This window comes from Homarus americanus, unplaced genomic scaffold (genome assembly GCF_018991925.1).
Source record: "Homarus americanus isolate GMGI-L3 unplaced genomic scaffold, GMGI_Hamer_2.0 scaffold50924, whole genome shotgun sequence".
In the NCBI taxonomy this organism is placed as follows: Eukaryota; Metazoa; Arthropoda; class Malacostraca; order Decapoda; family Nephropidae; genus Homarus; species Homarus americanus.
The window spans coordinates 1475093-1483251 of NW_024718094.1; positions in this window are offsets into that span (position 1 = coordinate 1475093).

The window sequence follows — 8159 nt, forward strand, 5'->3', positions numbered from 1 at the left end:
TCAGTTCTCTATAGTATTTTTATAACATATGGAACATTGTTTAGTATATGACACTATATTGAAACACTGAACAATATTCCAAGCAAAGCCTCACACTGTTGGACAAAGGTAAAACGTATGGCAGTATAGTATTGGTCGTGGTGAGGTCCAGGCATGATACGGAGGCTACTGACTCACCTTACAGAAGATGATCATGTAGGAGACGATGAGGAAGATCATGGGGAACCAGATGAGCACCACCACCAGGAAGGGCCAGTACTCCTCCGTCACCCACGTCCTCTCCGCACAGAATGTCTCCTCGTAGTCCAGCCAAAGACGGTCCTGGGGAGAGAGAGAGAGAGAACATTTAAAGTTCATGGAGGATCCCAAGGCCAAGTTTTCTGCTACTCTGACATTGAACGTTGACCCTGTGACCCTCCAGAAAGGTACATTTGTGTGTTTGGGTGGTACTAAGTGACAGCAAAGTAGTAGTAGTAGTCTAACCCTTTCAAGACTGTTATAGACTATGTGGGTGATGAGAATACCCCTTGGTCAAAAGAACTCGAGGGGTAAAAAAAAAATTGTCAACAAAAAACACTCAAACAAACAAGTGGGTGTGAGACAGTATGGGAGAGTTTGTTACTTCCTTAAAGACAGACTATTAGAACGAGGACGAGTACATGTTAACGGGAGCGACGCACACACTACTGAACAATGTTTACACTCATAGTAGACAGCAATATGACTGTGATGGGCGAGATGTCACGGTCGGTACTCACGACAAAGAAGCGGTAGATACCGAGGGGGGCGGCGACGATGGCACTCATGAGCCACGTCAGGCAGCAGGCTGCCACGGCCACCCTGAGGGACAGTCGCTTCCTCTGAGGGGTGGCCACCGCCCCCAGCCTCTCCCCCGTCACCAACGCCAGACGCTCCCCAGCCACCAGCGTCAGGCTCAGCACGGACACCATCATCAGGAACGCTGACGGTGACGGACGTGATATATTGAGAGAACAATATGTTGATTATTACTACGTAAGGAAGAATAACATCTTATAAAAGTGTTTTATCATCACAATTTGTAAAATTAGTTGGTCTTATTGTTACGGTTAAACTAACATTATACTTTACCTCGTGTGTGTTGATTTTGTTATTATATCACTACGTGGAAATTGTTCTATTCACGAACAAAAATTATCTTTACGTGCAGTGTGTGTGTGTGTGTGTGTGTGTGTGTGTGTGTGTGTGTGTGTGTGTGTGTGTTTGTGTTTGCGTGTGTAACTTTGTCCAGTTATAAGTCGTAACAGTTTAAGTGGTACTATACTACATTTGTAAGTGGTCCCTGAAGTAGACTGGGGAGGGGGGGTGGTGGTGGTGGTGGGTACTACTTATATTTCTATTGGGCCACATATTAGGGTGTAGCGGGCCACAATATATAACAAGTGGCCCTTTAAGTAGATTGTAAAGGTTAGCTGAACGTTATCTACCTGAAGTAGTTCGTCAGCGAGGCCCTGAAAGATAATAATTCTCTTATCGGTAAATTTGTTGAGTGTTTTAAGTGGTCAGGGACTAGGTTATGAAGTTAGCTGACACTCACTTTGTATGAAGCCCTGAAGTCTACATCCTATGGCACCCAGGATGTAGTTCTGGTAGAAGTCCTCCAGAATGAAGAGTGTTGGACAGGACGCCGCCAGCAGAAGGTCAGCTACTGCTAGGTTCCCGATGAAGAGGTTGATGGAGGTGTGGAGGCGCTTGTGTCGGGCCAGTACCCACAGGAGCGCCGCGTTGGCCACCACACCGACCTATAGCCGCGACAATATACAGGGTGTCTCAGAAAAATGTTGTTGATGTGCGACGATGTTGTTGTAATTCAAGGATTCACGCGATCTCCATGTATTCTTTTTTTGAGATACAATGTAGATTCTGATACGGTTGCAGATTTGCTTAGATTGGTATCCTTATCCTCAAAATAGCACCTATTTCTGAATCCAAGTCCGAATCTTCAGAATTAAATATCCCGTTTTTAAGGGATTTAGTAGCGTAACTGGTGTATGTATAAAACACATAATAACGAGAGCCTTGTATATCTGTATTTCAATAACCTACGGCTATCTTCAACAGGACAGTAGATTACGGTCGAAATGTACAGGGCTTTCATTATAATGTGTTGAGCATGTTTTACCTTCTCCTACAGTATATAATTATCTAGTGTGTGTTGAAAGCATTTGTAGCAGTGTTGTCAGATGAGTGAATATATTATCAATTTATGTCCTGTAAAAATTTCAATATATGCAAGTTGACAATATATGTGAAGGTGTTGTCACTGTATGTACAAAATAAACATCATTATATAGTGCCATATTATTAGTACATGTAGAAATATTATCACTAATGTACAAATATTCCCGGTACATTATAATTCCTGCCAGTGAATACAAAAATGTTATCAGTGCATAGAAAATGTTTTCACCATATAGAAATTTTTCCCATTACATATAAAAACGTATACACTGCCATATAAATGTTCTCAATGTTCTTAGTGGTGGTAATACTGACCACAGTGATGGGAAGCATAAGCAAGGTCTTCAGAATGACCTCTGTGGGGCTCTTGTGTACCCAGATGGCGTTGGGGAAGTCCATACATACAGTGATGACGACCTTCTCATCCCATGGCGACTGGTCTGAGGGAGGTGCAGGAGAGTGACGCTAGACTTGTTTATATGCAACCTGTAGTTTAACAATAACCATTTGGTGGTGGTGGTGGCGGAAAATAGAGTGAAATTAGTCTTGGGAGATGAAGTGACGTGAGATTTGCTTATTTGGAAGTTGTAGTGTAAGAAAAGGCCAATTTCATGGTGGTAATGGTATAAAATGGGGTGAAATTTTAGTTTGAAGTGTAAATAGAACCAATTTTGAGGTGATGATGAGAAAAATAGGGTGAAATGGTGAAGTTTGGTTCTGAGGAGGTGGAGAGTGACGTCAAATCAATTTATCTGGTTGTTGTAGTGTAAGAATAGCCAATTTCTAGTAGTAATGTGAAATATGGAGAAGTTGGTCTACTGAGATGAAAAATATGAGCAAATGTCGGAAATAATAGAGATGGAGAGTAGAAATTAAGAAAACGTGGTAGAAAGAGAAAACGTACTGTAGTTCCCTCTTCTGAAAATAGTATTCAACTTTTTTTTCGTGTTTCTTTTCAGGGAATCTATCACATAATTATCTGAATAACATTTACGTTAAGTATCAGAAAATAATGGTAAATAAAGCAGATATTCATTTTATTTGCTAGTGGAGATTAACCTAACATAATTTAACCCAATCTAACCTAACCTAACCTATCTCCTAGGCAGCGTCAGGGTGTTTAATCATCAGGTGAAATAAGCTGGGGGTTAATCTTCAGGTGATCCTGGATTTCTTTTCCCCTTTTGAAGAACTTACACAGATTACCGTTGATGCAGGTGTGTAGTCTGTGTGACACGTCCAGAATACACTCGTCAAGCAGCACACAGTGAGGGTACATCCAGTCCTCCACCATACCCCGAAACCTCGACCAGTGAGTCATATTAGCTGGGCTCTCTGCCGTGGGACACACAGCCGAGTAAACTTTTATACTATGCCCTGATGTCTCGTCCCCGGAGTGGTGTGGGTCTGTCTGGTCGGGAGGAGGAAGAGGGCGTCTTCTTCGTCGGGCGTTAACTAGGGCTTCAGCGGTCCGGGCCATCAGAGCATGAGGTGGGAAGCTCAGCGGTTGTAAACACTTACGGAAGAGGCGGTTACAGCAAGCAGGGAGTGGATACTTGTCGCTGCTGGTTGTGGGAGTGTTGTGGACGAGTGTTGTGGGAGTGTTGTGGACGAGTGTTGTGGGTAAATGGTTGGTGGATCTGTTATGGTGTGGAGGGTGATGACTCCTGCTGCTCTCATGAGGGTCATTGTCGCCGGGACTGATGGGTGACACTGTGGGATGATCGATACTCTTATCTGGTAAATCTATATGATCCACACCGCCTTTGAGAGTGTCAGAGTTTATAATGCCGTTGTGTGAAAAATCATTAGGTTTAGCCCCATCTTCAGGAAGTGTTGGAAGACGGAGGATTCTAGGACATAATTTTTTTATTTCTTTCATCTTTTTCTCGTCTGTTAAGATATAATTTGTAATATATAATGAGGTCATTTGCTTTAGTCCACATTCTTCAGAGGCATATTTATCGCCGTTATGACCATAAAGTAACTTCAAAGTAAGAATATTTCGATATTTCTTCAGAGGCTGTCTATTTACACCACTTATTTGACTGGAGGCAGTGGTGGAGGCTGATGAAGGAGTGTTGTGGAAGATCCGTGTTGGTTGTTGGAGTGATGGAGCGCTGGACTTACCCGATGGTGGCGACCTTCTCTTCGTCGCCGTTGGCTGGCTAGTGTGATGGGGTGACGGAGGGAAGGTTCTCTCGTGTACTTCATCTCTCTCGATGCTTTCCTCTGAGCCGTGAGGGTGTGGCTTATAATCACCTTCTGACAGCGAGACTAACACGAGGAGAACTACACAGACTTTAACGGAGAGGATTTCGCTCTTCATGATTGTTTCACCGAGTTAATCATTCACGAGTGATAACATTAACACCGTGCTGTCTCATAACATTAATACGTATTAACTCATATCATCAACATGTGTTACTTGATACAATTAAGACATATAAACTCTTTTACACCACTATGGTTTAGATGTTACCGTTATATATATTAAGGAGAAATCATAATGCATGATGCCCAGCTTGGTGTAGTGAGGTCAGTTACTCACAGCAGTCCCAGGACACTGTTAGTCGTGGGCTGGGGGTCATGGCTATAATGTTACCTAGTAAAGTCCAGAAACTCTCCTCAGTTATTTTGGGCTTCACAAGGTTAATGTTTCGCCATATTAGCATTCCCTTAAGTTAGTATCAATAAGTTGGTGTCTCGTAAAGCTGTTGTCTCGTGAGTTGACGTCTAGCAGAGGTGCAACCTTCGAAGTTCGCGTCTTGCAAAGTTGCCGGCTTACGAAGGGCCCAAGAGGCAAAGGGTTACAGGAAGTTCAGGTCAGGAAGTGTGGAAGTGCAGACAAAGTGACCTGATGCCGTAGGCCAGGTCAAGGTGTGGGCAGTAGCGGACAAGGTGCTGCAGATAAGTTCGTGTGATACTGGTTGGCTTACCTGTGGGTTGGTGGCGAGACGCTCTTATCTGTGCGTACGAAACACACATGCGTCCCTCATCCATGAGCGCTTTCCTTGTGCGTTCTCTAGATAGGTACACACACAGGGATTGAATTAACTTGGACATGCGGAAATTAAACATGCACATGCATAGTATACATCAATTGGACAGATATACTCTATATTCATTGGATACAGGTTGGGGACGTGCGCACAGTGGGTACAGATGACTACACTGGACATAAGAGTATGCCCACATGATGATCACTCATCAGTTTTGTTTTAATGGTTATTAATTTTTAAGGATCACATTAAAACTTGTCCCCCAGCTTATTTCACCTATGATTAAACTATATAATCTCACTTAACGTATAACCCCCCAGTTAATTGGGGTGTTTAATCATTAGATGAAATAAACTGTAATAAATCATTAAATCATGGTCAATATACCAGAGGAAGGGATGGAGGGGTGAGTGAACTTACTGCTGTTGTTACGTCACAGGTGAGAAGGTTAATGTGGGAACACCTCACCCACTCTTCATCACTTGCTGTTGACGCACTTAAGTGCTGTAGACTGCCACTACACCTGTTATGTAAACCACACACACACACAGCACTACTATAATCAGTATCGTCATAAAGCTATTTATAACCCAAGGTTGACGGTGATGGAGTGGAGCCCTCGAGTGTGTGTGGTCATGAGCGAGGTAACACGACGCTAGGAGAGTAAACCTCCATGAACTTAAACCACCAGGAGAGTAAACCTGAATGAACTTAAACCACCGGGGGAGTAAACCTCCATGAACTTAAACCACCAGGAGAGTAAACCTGCATGAACTTAAACCATCAGGAGAGTAAACCTACATGAACTTAAACCATCAGGAGAGTAAACCCGCATGAACTTAAACCATCAGGAGAGTAAACCTAAACCTCTATGAACTTAAACCACTACCATGAAGATAAACCACCAAATACCCACCTCAAAAGAGAGACCGCCCATATCCTTATCTTAGTGTGTTTTACGTGGCGTTGCTGCATACTACCTTGTCAGGCTGGTAGACGTCGGATAAAATCTATTATGACACCACCGAGTACCCAAGGAGGTATATTAAACACCCTTTTCCCCCACCTTTCCACCCTTTCCTCTTCCCTCCTTTCCTCTCATTTCGTCTCCAGTATCCAAGAACTGTACAACGGGAAGCTCAAGATTACCACGTTTGTCACAGGTCTTGGTTGGGTGTCTCTCTGAGGTTTGTGTATTGTTGATGGCATGGTGACTGTGTAGAATGACTGTACTTTGTTTTGTGTTTTCTTTTGTTTACCTCAAGATTAGACCCGAGCTTATTTCATTTGATAATTAAACACCCCTATGCTACCTGAGGGGTGGGGGTTATGGTTAAGATGAAGTTAAGCTATGTTAGGTTAGGTTAAGTTAAGGTAGAATAAACTGGGGGGATAATCTTCAGGTGGTGTCTGTTTTCACGTCTCCTCCGCTGCCATATTTACTGTCCTATATACACAGGTCACTTAAGGAATCGCGTCTGTAATCAAGTGAACCATTGGCAGTTCTTTGCGTGATTTTTCATGGTTACAGCAGGTTGGAGTTCAGGTAGAGTTTGTCACACAGAAAACTGGGACCGTGTAAGTAGAGAGTGAACCTTTAATACTTCAACTTAACTAAGATTTCATATATTTATGTCCATTAATAAATTTAGACACAAATGCATCTAACGGCATATAAAGAAAAACAAGAAATTTCAAGACAAGGAAAAATGACTTTGAATATTTAGTTTTGGTTTTGTTAAAATAAGATTCCATGAAGATTAGGAACCATCCGCTTGTTTTAACTGATGATTAAACACCATATCTAAGTGGGGTGGTTAGGTTAGGTTAGAGCAGGTTAGGTTAGGTTTGGTTTGGTCTGGTCTGGTCTGGTCTACCACCCTCTGATGAATTATTTCCTTATACTGTGCATGATAACTTGGGGAGCAAGTAGTTATGTCCCCTCGTGTTGGTGGTGCGTGACATCACAAAAAAATAGCCCAGGTTCACGTTTTCCATCTCTCAGGATTTTGAAAGTTTCAATGAGATCTGCCCTATTGTGCCTTGTGTGAAGGGTTGTTAGTCCTAAGGCCCTCACTCTACTTGGATAATCGAGATGAAGTAATTCCGGAATCATCTTAGTCGCTCTGTGTTGCACCTTTGCTTGAGATGCCTGTATACGGTAATCTAGACTCTTTCTTTAATGCAGTATTGTACTCAGGTATTTTTGTATAGTAAAACGTAATTACTATTGACCTCAGAATATCTCCTAATATCAAGTGCACATGACTTCAAAATTGCCTCAAATTGCCCATGATATTGGAACAGGAACAAAAACAAACGCATTTGAACTAAGTTATATTTAGTTCTGAAAACAAACTTACTAAAATCAATACTTTATCACAGAGAGTTGTACAAAAGTAGACGTCATACAGTACAGTACATAGAAAACTTAAGCCTATTTACAACTGTTATTATTGTTAGAGAACTGTAACTCTTATATTACAAAAACTGACATCACAACTCATTAAGTTGTGAATATATATATATATATATATATATATATATATATATATATATATATATATATATATATATATATATATATATATATATATATATATATATATATATTAAAACAAACATTCTGCATTATTATACAATCAAGTTACACACGGTATTGTACAGTATTTGGTTGTTAATTTGAAATAGTGGTTGTGTGATTTGTATCAGACTTCAAGCTGTGGACATTATTTAGAAACGTGGTGGACCCTTGTATAGCTGTCTTAGTGTCTTATGTGGAGTAGTTCTTGACCAGGTAAATTTATCCCGTTATATATGTTATCGTGACGTTTATTCGTCATTACATGTCTGGTATAGATCATTGTAAGTGTTTAACTCTCAGAATTAATTATTTCAACATGTTTAATTCACATATATGATCTACAATGTATTTTT